We start from the raw sequence: 15309 nt of genomic DNA, 5'->3' as shown, positions 1-15309 counted from the left end.
ATCATTATGTTTAACAAACCAGGCTATTGTTTGCTACCTTATAATGTCAACACAAATAAAACATACGCGTTCTACCTAATATAGTATTTACATGTAGATAAATGCGATTTTTTAAAGTAAATCAATTTTCAAAACAATTTTACGTATTTTTATTTCCTGTGCCTTACAAAACGTTTTCTTGTCTAGTACATTGAGAATTGTCATTTCGTTATTAACAAAATGCATCAAACGATGCCCAGTTAATCTAAGAATAATACCAGTTATTTTCTACAGTGACAAACTGAGAATAGCTCAGTGTTAGGGCCACGACAGTTCAGTGTGCTGCGGAGATACTTCACGTCGTAGGACCAAAGATCTGATCAAATTCTGCTTCGGCGTGCGCGATAAACCAAACATTAAGGCCATCACCCGGGCACGCCAGCCTGTTTCGTTCAAAACTCAACGAAGCGAACAACCTGTTGAGGTGTCACTGGGGAAAGGGTGTTGGTCTAATTCAATTGTTTTAACTTGTGCATCGTGTCACGACGCGGCTGAGAAATCATTCCCTGTTATCTGTACCTTGAGTTCGAGGTGAGTTATTGAATTCATTTTAGTTTAGTTTATGTTGTACTTTTCTACTATAGTCTTGTTCTTCCTATATGTATGTACTCAAATACTACTAGTAAACGTATCGCCACCACTCGAAACTGTCGTAAATAGTTTTTTGGTAGCTCAAATAGTCTGAATTAGCATACAAGCAGAATGTTTTAAACTCGTTTCCGTCCTGTTGTGTTACGCTAACGTAAACCTACATTCTTTCCAGCTGTTGTGACTCACTAGATCTCTCGTCTCAGTAACGTTTAACATCATTATTGTTTTCATGGTTGACGAATGCTAACGGAATGAAAAAGAATGATCTCTTTATAATATTTTACGACTAACCAAATTAACTACAGCAATGTCCATAATACAGTCTTCACTCTTGGATTTACAGTATTACAGTACCGATTTTATTTCGTAAGAATCAAGGAAACCAAAAAGTTCGCTTGTGTAACATTCCGTGGGACGCTTGAATGCCACGGATAAGTGGATCCGTGTCTTGTCAAGACCATCTATTTCCTTCTCTCTGTCTGCTTATGAAACTCTTATTATACGTGTGTGTGTGTGTGTGTACATTATATATATATATATATATATATATATATATATATATATATATATATATATATATATATATATATATATATATATAGCCTATATATATGTGTGTGTGTGTGTGTGTGTGTGTGTGTGTGTGTGTGTGTGTGTGTGTGTGTGTGTGTGTGTGTGTATATTGATATATATGTATCAGTATGTATTACTCATATTCTGTAGAGGAGACCTCAGTCTGAATGAGCCTTCCATTATTTCATTATTTACGACCACATCTCAGAGGCATATTGTTTTCCGTTATTTCAGTTCCATGAATGTTTTGAATATGGTTAATATTGTCCTGTAAAATCGTGTAATATTTGCAAAGGCAATGAAGTCCAGCTGTTTCTGTTCTGTTTGTCAGTAGAGCTCTTCCTCAGTAGTCCTAATGTAAACATTGCTTAATATGCCATTTCCAAACCAGCAAGCTGGAGCTCAACGTTCATCTACATTTGAGGTCACGTGCAGTTATGCTGCAGTTATTTCAGACAATATTTTAACTTTTACTAATTTTACTAATCATGCGCTGCCTCTGAATGTTAGACTAGCACATACTAAAACTGCAGGCAAAACACAAACGACATCTTTGGTCTGCTCTGATGAGATCTCTACATGTTTCCGTGCTTTTATTGCACTGTTTGCATAAGTTACATAGGCCATAAGCAACAGGGCCCAGTGGGAAGCTTCTAAAGCCCTGTGTCGCAGCGTGCAGGGGTGTTCTGTGTGTTCCTGCTTCCCGGGAGCAGTGGAGAGGGGAGCGATTGTGGGGAAGAAGTGTGACTCATGCCCCTAGAATGCTGACTTCCATGTCCCACCCATCGTCTGTGCGCCATTTACTGCAATGGCAGCGCCATGTCGAGACGTTCTGCTGTAGATCGTTCTTTCACATACTGTGTTTATTGTCCTGGAAAAAATGTCTAGCTGTAGCAGTATGTGTGTGTGTGTGTGTGTGTGTGTGTGTGTGTGTGTGTGTGTGTGTGTGTGTGTGTGTGTGTGGTCTAGACATAGTAGGAAGAAGGCGTTGTGAGCTGCATGTCTGTAATTATGCCATATGGTGATATTGCATTTTACCCAAGTACACTACACATGATAATCAGTAAATGGATGAACTGCCTTTGTGTGAGGGAATGTGACTTTCTACTGTTTTGTACTTCAAAATGTGTAATAAGCTATTCTTGGTGGCAGACTTTACTTCCTAATTTAGCCTCGTTCTGAATTCCTCTGTCTATGTGCCATATCCTTTGTCTGCCTTGTGATCGTGGTGGGTGGGTGTGCATGTGTGTGAGTATGTGTGTGTATGTGTGAGAGTGTGTGTTTGGCCTAGAAGGGTATCTGACACGGTTTCAAGGTCACAGATGTACTCGTTGACACATTTTTCACATATATTTTACAAAAATACCAAACATTCATACACAAACAGCTTTTGGACAAGTATTAAAGTTTTGCGACTCATGTCATCTTGGATACTAAGTGTTCTGTCTAAGGCTCTATATATAATGTCCATGGCTGTGTTGGTTTCCCAGCCTAGAGCCGAGTCTCGCCTGGAATCATTTCAGGCTCCTTCAGCCTGTTCCTCCAGGGAGAATCCATAATGTTTTACTGGCCATAGAATTGCTAAAGAAATGGACCGTATTGTCACATCTTCAGCTTATTGTGTGAATTATGATTTTTATGTATTTACTGATGTATCTTCATGTGATTGTGTGATGGTAATAGTTTCTTGTTTCTGTTACATTTGTTCCTGTAAATAAGAGAGAGAGCAGCAAGATTTAGAGAGGATGTAAGGTGAAATGTGTGCTGTGTATATCCAGCAAGCCTCAAATTATACGAGATACATATTATATGCAATGCAATTCTAGAAGATACTGCAGTTCTTGAAGATCACTGCCCCATTACTACACACAGTATATAAATGAGCAGTGAAAAAATCAAGCTATAAGATTCCATGTGTTATATGTTATATGCCTTCCTATCTTCCTAGATAAGTTGGGAAGATATTGCTGCATTAATGGTCTATTTTCTAACATCAATTTTGGGTGCCATATGGAACATTTCATGCCATATGGAAGCCTGAGGAAGAAAAGAATTGTACCTTTGTGGTAAGGCTGAACGATTTTGGAAAATAATCTAATTGCAATTTTTTATCTATAAATTGCGATTGCGATTTAAAATCGCGATTTTTTCCCACTGTTTTCAGGAAACTCTGTTTCGGCATTTTTTATACAGCTCAGATACAATATTGCCAACTTTTCAAGATCGCTTGGAGTGAGACTTGAACCTGGAGTGGGTGGCGAACGTAATTTGTTGTTATTGGGGCGGTGTAAAATGGACAAAATTTAAGTATTATTATTATATCGCGATCGATCGATCGCCTGTGGTTGGCGCCAGAGCGAACTAGTAACTTTTTAGTCTAAGACGCTCAGTGCGTGAGAGTTGGCGACCCTGCAGGTATAGCAACTTGGCTAAAATATGTGCGTGAGGGCATTTCGTAGCGCATATCCAGTGTGTTTAACAAAGCCATGAAGCCGGGCTTGTTCACTATATTAACGGGCATCATGTCTTTCACTATGAACTCCGTTACTGCCCGAGTTATTTCAGCGTGCCGCTTCCAATTACATCCATAAGGAGTTACACTTTCAAACGGTTCGGTCAGTGAACCCTGTCTGCTGGACCGCGGTCAAGCTATCCGCGCTTTTGCAATTCATCCGTGCTTTAAATCTTATTGCGCCTATATGCGTGATTTTATGGTATTTCGCTGCTCACCGCATACTAAAGCTGTATAAGCGCAGAGAAACACTTTTGCGTATTTGAAGATGCAGCACTGGTCGTTGGGATTTTAGCCTTACAAATATCATACAAGGCTTTGTGGTGTTTTTTGTTTTACACAGTACCTGACGTTGAGCAGCATCTTTTTAAAAGCCAAAGTGTAATTTCACACAACTGATGTGCTGCCCCTCTTTGGTATTAGACTTTCAGTTGTGTCAGCTTCTGTCGAGCCTGAAGCCATTGTGCAACAAGTTAAAGTGCGCTGTGTTAACTTCACTTCTCCACCTCCCTGCCTCCTGCTCGGGTTTGCTCCGTTCGTCCTCGGCTCGGCTCGCTCCCAAGTCACATGACCAGTTTAAATCGCAGCCTGTGCGATTAGAGAATCGCGTTTTAAAATATCGCGAGATTATCGCAAATGCAATTAATCGTTCAGCCCTACTTTGTGGTTTATTTTAGAAGTTGTGAACATTACAGTTCTCTTTTCCATGGTGCTAAGACATTAGCATGACCGTACTACAAAACAAATATGCATATGAAAGCCATTTGTGTTTCTTGAGTTAGCTTCCTGATTGTCTAGGTCTTACTTGGATTCAAACATGGTATGAGGAAAGAGAGTCTTGCTTTTACAGTGCTCCACCTCAAGCTGTGTCTGGTTGCAGTCTACCTGCTGTTTTGAATACTTATCATAGTAACAGAATCTGTGATGCTAGTAAACTTCCCCTTTGGTGGATCTGGATATAGCAAAGCATTGTGGGGTTTGTGGTTTTTAAGTAATGGTGCTCAGTCACTTCTGTGAAAATGAAAATGCGACCAATTACTCCTGTAATACTTGAAATGATTACAGGATATCTTTGAAAATATAAACGATATTTCATTTTATCTTTGGTGCACCATGCAGGGGCTTTTCAGTGCAGTGATCAGTATAAGTAATGGTCCTAAGGAAACAATCTTCCGTAAAATCAACTCAACCCAAGCAGGATTCCTTTACAGGGTTCAGTTTGCCTCATAACTTGTAAAAATACCCGTTGTGCATCTCAAAACTAACAATCCAGAATTAAAGTGCCTTTAATTAACTGAGCAAGTGAACAAACCATGCAGGCAAACACATAACCACACAACTGAGTATATACTCACACAACTGTCTGAGTATATTTGTAATAGGCATTCAAAAGTTTTTTTCAGGCAATGCGTAATGGCACCTATGAACTACCAGTGCCCCAGTTTATTTGTGAGAGCGTCCTGGTCACAAAGTGCCTGTCAAGTCCCTTAGTGAACCTATAGACTCTCATACCATATGCCACTATTCCCTCCACACAGGCTCTGCACATCTGAAAAGAATTAGCATGTGAAGCCTACCTACTTTATTGTAGTTAAAGTGGCAAACAGGGACCTTGATGTCTCCAGAGATCGAGGAGGGATGAACAGAGAATGCAATTGTGTGTGTATGGTGAACGATTACTGATCCAGAATCGATTAATGGTTCAGGATCCTGAAAGGGGATATTATTAACAAGTGATTTAAGTTGTAATAGTGCTTTGTCTTTCCATAATATCTTGGCAATTGCTTGCTTATGTAGTTATACTACAGCCAACGAGAATGTTTCGGTTGGACTCTGCTTTATCACCCCAGGCATGAAGAGCTCAAAAAATGATAAGAAAAAACACACATGGAAAAAGACAGAGTATTCAGGCTGGGTGTGCACACTAAAGGTTGGTCTGAAGAGATACTTCTCGGCTGGCCTGATCCACACAAACAAAAGACCTCAAGCTGTAGGAGAGGAAATACACGTCAAACAAGTCACGTGTGAGAGCATCAGACACAATCCCTGTGATTCTTCCCTGCGATTAACTTCACAGAAACACAACACAGTCATTATTACTGCCCCGCATCCTGGGTTACACTGCCTGGTAAGGACTAGCATGACATGCAGGGCTGGGTACAATACAGAGTCTCTGTCGCTTTCTCTCTGTTTTCTCTCCTTCTCTTTCTGTTGTTTCTCTTTATGCCTGTAACTACCTCGCTAAGCATTTAGAATGAAACATGACCCATGCAGGCGGCCAGGTGTCCTCTTCAAAACCTCTGACACATGGTGTTGTTTGAGTGTCACCCAGAAGCATGTACTAGGTTGAAAGATGAAGGGTGTTTCTGACCTTTGTTTCTCAGTACTCTTCCAGCTTCTTCTCCAAGGCTATTGAGGAAAAATTCAGAATGTTTCCAAGGCCGTGGTGGACACTCCAGGGTTCCTTCTAAGTTCATGCAGTCCTTTGCACCCTCACAACCTTTTGCATGTTTGTGAAATGTCTTCTTTCATATGATGACATTTACCATATGTGAGTAATGGAGAGTTTTCATTTATTGAAGAAAATTTTGACCAGAGAATGGAACTAAATATGAGAAAACATTCAGAATGAGTGAAGTTCTCATCAAAGCAGGTGTGAAAAGGAAGGAACAACATGTTCTAAAGCATTAACAAAAATCATGTTCTTCTCTGGCAGAATTGCACTGTAAAATGCACAGAGCAAGGTCCTGGCACACTGCCCACATTCCCCTTTCACTCCCACCATGGTGTTGCCTGGGTGAAAAGCAGGCCTGCTGGACGGTGTAATCATGACTTCAGAGGGAACCAAGAGGCCATGAGTCATTCTTTGTGTTGTATGGAGGGCTCATGTAGTTGATCCACAGAACAAAGCTACAGGTGTCAGGTTGCCATTGTGAGTGGGCCACTCCTCTACTCGTCTAGCTGTTTGGAGCACAAGGCTTAGTTTACCCTCATTTACATTGAGAAAGACCATACCTGGTGTTATTGGCAGAATGAAGCAGAAATTTAATTTCTGATGAAAGTAAAGATTAACTAACCCCCCTAATTTCTTATCACAGATAACTCAGATTGCCTTTCTTCGATCCAAGGGTTAGGAACTTGTTTCAGGCCAAGTATTTCCAAATATTGGACCTTGTTTCAGACCATTGTGTCCTTGGAGATTTCATCTTGTTCCCGCTCTGTCCATATGGTTCCATGTGGGTGTGTGTATGTGTGTGTGTGTTTGGTAGGTAATACAGGATAGTTATACATCACTGCATGGTGGATTGTGTGACAGGTGTTCCCTTGTGTCTTTAGATGCCATGGAGAAGTTGTTCAAACCCAGGGTTTTGTTGCACAATATTAGCAATGTGCCCCATTACCCACATACTGTATCTCAAATCTATACCTGTACCCATACTATATATATATATTCTGTTAGAGTATTTATATTAATGTATGCATATTTATCTAATTATTTATGTTCTTATACTATGAATGGCTTAAGAAGCTAAAATATGAATTAAGTATTTTTCTTTAGAAGTTACATTGTTTTACACAACACTTCTCCACCAATTCATAATTAATTTAAATGGAAAATCATTTTGCTCCTTTCAAACATATATTTCAGATAAAACAATCTTCCTTTTTCAAAACATTTCTACTACACTTGCTCTTACAGCATGTTGTGCAGTCTTCCTATTGTACTATTGTACTAAGACTTGTTCAGTGTAACGTTCAACATGAGCGTGCAGATCGATGATGCTTTGTAAACCTATATCTGAAATCTGCATTCTCGCTTTCCCTGTTTCCTGAAGTGTGATCCTGCAGACAAGCTAGAACTTACAGCTGACATTTTGAATGATACCAGTTGGTTTTGTGATAGTTGCAGTTTGTTGTTCAGGTTTGAAGCATGCTTAGATAATCTGTGGAACAAAGATAAAGTAGTCTGAGGGGGGTCAGGAGGGGCCAATTGTTCAGATATTTCCAAGGGCAGTGTTATATATTTAGAGTACAAGTGGCTTTTGAGACATCAGTAATCAGCTTTCAGGTGTACAAGGGTCATGAGAAATGCCTTCCTGCTATAATAGAATTTCTGGGCCTTATTTGAAAACCTGTTCGTTTGAATATCTGTTCGGCTATACCAGACCACAAAGATTATACATGAACTTTTTAAATGCCGTTTCATTCAGTGTTTCATTACACATTTATCTTGTTTCTCAGGTGAAGTCATATAGCCATGATGCGGATTTTAGCATTGGCCTTTATCACACGTGAGTGGTTCACCTACATTTGTTTTACCCATGTAATCATCTTAATCAGGCTGATGTGCCTGTATGTGTGTGATAGTAGGTGACATCTGCCATGGTGACATCTGTCATCAGATGAATGTAATGCCAAAGGACACAAAACTGGTCCCATGACCTTACTACACATATACAATATGTAGGAATTGTAGGGTTTACAATGACATGCTTGATATGTGTATATTGTCTTGAATATTACTGCTTAAAAGCTTGTAGTAGAATAGAAACTGTATAGTAGAGCACACTACTACTACTAATAATAATAATGAAGACATGGTATTAACTGATATATATTTTTTCACTTATAGTCGTGTCCCTTGCTTTGGCAGAGGACAATCAGAAAAGTAAGGCATGACTTTGTCTATCCATTTTTCTGGTATTTGTTACTGCATTATTAGTGCTTACTGCTGTTCCTTAGTCATGTTAAAACCAAGCTGTTCTTTGGTTTACATTTACAGCAGTGGACGATCCATTTAATTTTGGTGAGTTTTTTATCCTCAAACACTTTCAGAAATAGCAAAATGACACGAAATGTAAGTGTGTTTGTTCATGAACAAATCGTTCCCTTTCTCTTTCCCTTTCTCTTTATCTCTCCATAGATTATCACCAACTTCGTGTTGGAGGGCTCATACTAGCAGCGGTCTTGTGTCTGATTGGTGTCACTATACTTCTTAGTGAGTTTTTAGCACACACTCACACACACACACACACACACACACACACACACACACACACACGCGCTGTACCAACACTACATGTGCCCATGATCTCATCCATCACTCGTCTTAGTTTAAACAACCACATTGTTCTTTTACAGGTGGCCACTGCAGATGTAAAATCTCCCGGAAATAGAGGTATGATATGAAAGTCCATTTATTAAAGACTACATATTCTAATGAACCACCTTTTCCCAGCGTATGGTGTGTGTCACTCATATCCTCATTTCCTAATATAGGACAAGGCAAGAAGTAACACTGCTCAGTGACCCAGGTATGAGCATTCTTTTTGGCCCACTTCAAACTTGCCTTTGTAATAATTTTCTTCATTAAACACTAAACACAGGATATCAACCCATTATGTAGTTTTAATCACCTTTTAGTTCCACTCATTTAAGGAAACTAAAACATGATTAAAGCATCTTTATTTTTACTTTAAAACAAAATTGCTGATTTTCTGTTATTGTCTTGCATGCAGTTTCTTAAGAAAAGGGAAGATGATACTGCAGTCATTACTTATGTGACCCAACCAGTTCGGCACATTTAAGCTCTTTTCAAAATGCCGCTTCACCTTTTATATGCTGAGGTGCCACTAGGCATATGTGAATCACCCCGGGAGAACTGATTTTGACTTGACTTGACTTAAGGTTGTCAGTTCTGACGGTTGCCAGAGTCTCTTGGGTATGGGATCCCATCTGCTGTGTACTGTTTCTGCCAGTGGTCCAATGATGTAGACGTAAACATGCACCAGGGCCGTATGGCCTGTCTCCATGGGCCTGGTGCTTAGTTTCCAGAATGACTCACTCTCTCCCTGCTGTGTCCTATAGTGACAGAACAGAATCAGGTGTATACAGTAAAGATATGTTGTGTATGTCACATAAAGGTGATTTATGCTTGTTAATGGGAAATGCTCATATTTATTAAAAATTGCATTCTAAGTAACAAAAAATTTTATTTAACTGTATTTAGAAAATGCTATATATCCACAATCTTTTAGCCTAGCGTTCCAGAATGATAAATTAATCGACTCTCGGTGCAAGCTGTCGCCACTCTGGGCTAGAAACCAAGCACAAAAAGGCAGGGCTTTTGAAACACTCTTCCTCCTGGAAACCCCTCCCTTTCCCCCTGAGTGTGCACATAAACAAGGCAACCTGAACCTCTGAGTTTGTCTAAATCCCCACCTCCCACAGGGTGGTTCATCAAGATTCCATGATGGCTTTTAGCCACACCCCTACACTACAGGTCAGGCTATTGAAGAGAAATGTATTCATCAATATCAGTTTGCCTGATATGTATGGGTTGATACATCTGAGTTAAATGCAGTTAGATGTAATTTAAACATAGATTAGACTAATGGTCAACTAAAATGATTTTAAGCCTCTTTTACATCTTGCAGTTATTGTTTTTGTTGTTGTTTATGTTGTTATGAGACAGCTAATTATTCAAAATTGCTTGTTTTCCATTAACAGCAAGGGCCAGTGAATGTTAAACCCTAATCTGTGGCAGAGCTACTCTGCGCCTACCTGACTGAAGGAGGAGAGGACAGTGGAGATACTGCAGTACCTTATTACACCCCAGAGGTTTCGGCTGAACGTGTTTAGTGTCTTTTTAAAAGATACTACGCACGTATCCCCCCATCATCCATTTACTGCCTACACTACTCCCCGTTTAGAAATACGACATATCACGTAGCAAGCTACCTGCGCTTTTGGGCTTTGTCCAGATATTACTTTGAACTGACTTTTACCAGTACCACCTTATGGAATTAACAGCCATTGTGTTATTGTGTTCCCAACACGTCTGATAAAATGTATTGGCAATAGGTGCCAGTTTGCCATGTTTAGAAGAGCTTTGCCCCGATTGTCAGTTTTAGCGATAGAGCGAAACTTAACCAAAAATAGACGCATTATGTCCGCAGTTTCCTGTTTAAACTTAACATTAACTTAATGTAGACTATACGTTACGCGTCTTAGAGGACTGTGGGACAAATCATATTCACCTAATTGTACCTATTCACTCTAAAAAGCATCTGTTTTAGGTGTCTGTTCGTATGGGGTCGTGCACTATTTTCACGTTATTTTCTGTTATATAATAAATTGTGTCAGAGACTTAAACACAATCATACCCGTGTGTTTTCTGATTTCATCATTTATTCTCGGCTATAGAGTATGTGACATAGGCCTACCTAAACACGTACCATTTAATCCAGTTGTAAGAAACAAAAGTTAACATGATGGCGTATTTGGTGGCCTATATATTCAATGCAGACACTTAAGATCTTTAACACCAAGAACATAAAAAAAATGTAACTTGTATTTAAGAAGCAACGGGTTTTGTGCTCGCTTTTTTTAGCATTTTCCTCAAACAACAGGTCGATTTTTGAAGAACCATCATTTGAATGGCTCACGTCGGCAGACCTGAATCATATGGCCTGAAAAAGATTCAATTACATTGAAAACCTCTGATTAAACAAACATGCAATCTCTAATTTTTTGTTCTAATGGTACTAAACAAGTTTATTTAACTGTTGACTTGGTTGTAACGAAATTGCCTTGTAGCTATTATTGGCTAACAGAATGAGTAACAGTATGTGCGAATACAGTAAACGTTTTAGCATGTGCGTGGTGCTTTTTTATCGGTTAGTCTCAACACGGAGTTTACTGAAAGCACGTTTTACGTGCATGGTGTTTACAACCGCTACATTGATTAGATAAACAGCCCGATGCTCACCAAATAAAATCTGGGAGAAGAATCGACCTTTACGCAACAGAAACATGATCATATTTAGAATATATAGTGCAGGGTTCCCGTAATCCATACGTATGTACACGTTGGAAATGGCACATTACATTGAATTATATGACATGCACTGCTCTGGTACCAAGCCGATGCGATTATCCAATTATGCTGTCGCACGCAACAATAGCAGATCGCGAAATCACTGGCCGTGAGGTGGTCAAATCTTTGGTATTTTCAGTGTTTAATGTCGTGCTTGTTGGCATACCCCTGCGACCAAACACAGCCTTATCTCCTGGCAGTGTCGGGAAGGTTTGCTCCAAAATCACAGAATGACCTATACTACAATTCACTTCTAAAAACAAACGTCCTGGAATTAAGTCCTGTGAACATCCTAAAATACCACCCAATCTTCGTGCCATCCTCAGTTTCAATGGCAGTATCGTGAAACGTAAACGACACAGGATCCATAAAAATAACATTTTGTAGAATTGTGGCCGACCTTAGGCCGACTGCAGACCTAAAAGTGTTCGCTTAGTGCGCCATCTGCTGTTAAATATTACTGTTCATAACGTCACTGCACCTGCGTGGTTGCTTCTGTATATGCAGATTAAATTAGCTTTCCGATTCTATGCAAAAAAAAACCCCCATAGAATGATTATGACACAAAAAAACATATTTGGGAAACAGTAACTGAACTTGACAGGACAAACCATTATTATCAAGAAATATATTTATATTTATGTATGTAAATAGACTGTGTGGTTAATTGTTGCAAAATGTAAAAAGGTTAAAGAGGAAAGAGGAAGATCTCAACCAAAGGGACAAACATTCAAATGGAGTTTAACCTACTTTGAGGTGGAGGATGCCATCATTCACGTGCTGCACAGATCTCTGTCCCACCTGGAGACCACTGGGTGCACTGTGAGAATCATGTTCTTTGATTTCTCCAGTGCTTTCAATACCATCCAACCCATGCTGCTCAAGAACAAGCTGGAGCGCACTGGGCTGGACCACCACTTCACCACATGGATTCTGGACTACCTCACTAACCGACCGCAGTATGTGAGGACACAGGGCTGTCAGTCTGACACTATTGTTTGACACATACATTGAGATTGTGAGGTCCTACAAATCGCTTGGTGTCCACCTTAACAACAAGCTGGACTGGACTGACAACACAGCTGCTCTCTACAGGAAGGGTCAGAGCAGACTGTATCTCCTAAGGAGACTCAGATACTTTGGTGTGCAGGGGTCACTCCTGGAGGACCTTCTTTGATGCTGTGGTAGCATCAGCCATATTTTATGGAGTGGTCTGCTGGGGTAGCAGCATCTCCACCGCTGACAGGAAGAGACTGAACAGGAACATCAGGAAGTCCAGCTCTGTCCTCGCGTGTCCTCTTGACCCAGTGGAGGTGGTGGGAGACAGGAGCATGAGGACTAAGCTTAAACACATGCTGAAAAACCTGTCTTACCCCATGCACCACTCTCTGACTCTCTGTCCCTTCCTCTCTGCTGCTGTAACATTGCACATTTCCCTGTTGCGGGATTAATAAAGGATTAATTTATCATATCTCATCATAATTGTCTCTAGCCTGGACTGGCCGTGCCCCAAACCTGATGATTCAGTCCTCTAACTTCTCAAGTAGAACTTCATGTCTTAGAAGAAAATTCCTTTGTATGTGTAGAACTTACAACACCATGCTTTCTTCTCCCCGCACCACGGGCATGGCTGGGATAAACAGAAGAAAAAAGGAACTTTTAGTCTGTTTCATTTTATTTGCAATGTATCATGATTTGACAAATGTGGTATAATACTTTAGAGCACATCTACAGTGTCTTGAAAGGTAAAGGACTCCTGCAATAATCAACAGACAAATGCAGTTATCTATGGAGAGATATTTTTGCAGTTATCTGTTCACTTTTTGTGAGTAAGAAAGAGTAAGAAAGAGCACCAGAAGATGTGTCATCAATTAGCTCAAGTGAAGTGAGGCTACGGTCTGGATATTCAAACTATCGAAAACCCAGGCCACACCATAACAGTGACACTCGGTATTCATTAATAAGATTCGTAGAAATGTAACAAACAAACAACCAAACAAGTAAGCAAGCAATCCAGTCAGTTTAAATTGTGATACTGTTTGGATATTTAATTTTAACATGTTTTAAACAACAAGAGAAAATGGCTGGGTGTGTTGTAGTAAATCCATTTGTTACAGTCTCTATTTTATGCGGTCTCTTCTTAACATAATGTTGAAGATCAGGTATCAGAACCCAAGCCCTCAATTTGTGCCATCTTCACTGACAACTTTTCTTTACAATTTTGAATTTACAGTTGTATTGCTTCAGTAACTGATTATGGGTGATTAAGATTATGAACATTTCCATAGTTTTTATACACAATGACCATGATATGGAGGAGCAAGGGTAGGACTGTCACTACATTTAATTTCAAAAGATATTTCAGTGTAGTATTGGATAATTGTGTTTGGTACTGGTACTATTGTTTGGTACTGTTTGTTTTTGCACTGTTTGTCAAATCTTGAATTTCAGCAAAATTCTAGTTCAATGGTATTTTGAACTAAGCTATACTGGCTACATTCTGAGTATCTGACAAAGCAGTTTTGTAAGTTGCTCTGGATAAGATAAACACCAAAAATGCAATTAAAAAAAACTTTTTTAAAGAGACTTGAAGAGACTTGCTTTCTAGCACAGTTTCATTGTTACAGTGATAGGAGAAAGTTAACTACCTCCCAACAGTAAAGAAAGCTCAAAACAAACATAATAATCCTTAGATTTTGCCTGCTGGAGAAGAATATTGTTTAAAAATATTGCATAAACACTGACGGAAAGGGCCCAGCTGGAACTGAAAGGATACGCCCAGGCCCCTGTACAAATTGCCTTCCACTCTCAAGCCGTAAGTACTGTAAATGGACCGTACTTGGTCCATATTTGTCTGCTACTGGGGAGGCGGAGCATAGTGGGTGTTGTATGCGACGAAAAAGCCAAGAACGCAAGACACAACTGAAGAAATAGTCAATAGACTTGTTTCGAAGTGAAGTACAGAGACAACGAGCAGTACATTGAAACAGGAACCCAATAGGAGAGAACCCGAAATAAACAGAAAAATGGAACAAAAACAGTCACCTACTGGCCCAGCTAAGGAACCAGCATCGGAGCAGCTTCTGCCACCTTATCAGGCAAACCCAGAACTTCCGAATGCTGTTTACCCTCCACTTCAAGACGCATACGGCTACCCAGTACCCAAGACTTACGGGATCCCGTACGGTCAGCATTTCCCCCAAGGCCAAGTACCTGTTATTGTACAGCCGTCCGTCTGCACGCCTCTGACCCAGCCTTTCCCCGACTATTTGTGGTATTCTGTCTTCGTTATGTCGTGCTGCTGTTTACCGCTGGGGATTGCTGCCTTGCTCCATTCCATTTCAGTAAGTATTCCCTCATAAAGTTCACACTACATTTCCACTCCTGCTTGGGTGGGTTGTGTCACGTTTTGTCATATGTGACGTGACGCACGGGAAAGGAGGAGGAATGTAGAGTATCTAATACTTTATATTTGGAGTTTTAATAAACCAAAACCAACTACGCCACCCTGGGAATTACACCCAGAGAATTAACACAGGTCCATGGGTACCACGGGACAAAGAGAGAGATTTAAAAATAACAATTTTATTCAACCATAAAATGGACAATGACAAATAAAATAAAAGACACAGACGACTTGGCTCAACTTCCAGCAGAAACTCCTGGCTGCTAATTGACAAGAATCATAAAAAGAAAGAGAACAGCAAAGCAGAGG

The 15309-nt window shown here is 39.9% G+C and overlaps 2 long non-coding RNA genes across 3 annotated transcripts; one reads left to right on the top strand and one right to left on the bottom strand.

Annotated features, from left to right (window-relative positions):
• Positions 1-338: 338 nt before the first annotated feature.
• On the top strand, positions 339-10875 carry LOC143519477 (uncharacterized). Of its 2 annotated transcripts, XR_013132439.1 has the most exons (9): positions 339-570; positions 7958-8007; positions 8349-8384; positions 8499-8522; positions 8640-8714; positions 8858-8894; positions 8996-9030; positions 9947-9998; positions 10226-10875. It is a non-coding gene; the product is annotated as an uncharacterized LOC143519477 (long non-coding RNA). The 2 variants fall into 2 exon arrangements; XR_013132437.1 differs by lacking the exon at positions 9947-9998 and having other exon boundaries at positions 356-570.
• On the bottom strand, positions 10376-14944 carry LOC143519478 (uncharacterized). Its single transcript, XR_013132440.1, has 2 exons — positions 14808-14944; positions 10376-13224 (listed from the first exon to the last, which is right to left on the bottom strand). It is a non-coding gene; the product is annotated as an uncharacterized LOC143519478 (long non-coding RNA).
• Positions 14945-15309: the final 365 nt, after the last annotated feature.

This window comes from Brachyhypopomus gauderio, chromosome 7 (genome assembly GCF_052324685.1).
Source record: "Brachyhypopomus gauderio isolate BG-103 chromosome 7, BGAUD_0.2, whole genome shotgun sequence".
NCBI classification, from domain to species: Eukaryota; Metazoa; Chordata; class Actinopteri; order Gymnotiformes; family Hypopomidae; genus Brachyhypopomus; species Brachyhypopomus gauderio.
Note: the sequence above shows the minus strand (reverse complement) of the source record. Positions and strands in the feature narration are given on the sequence as shown.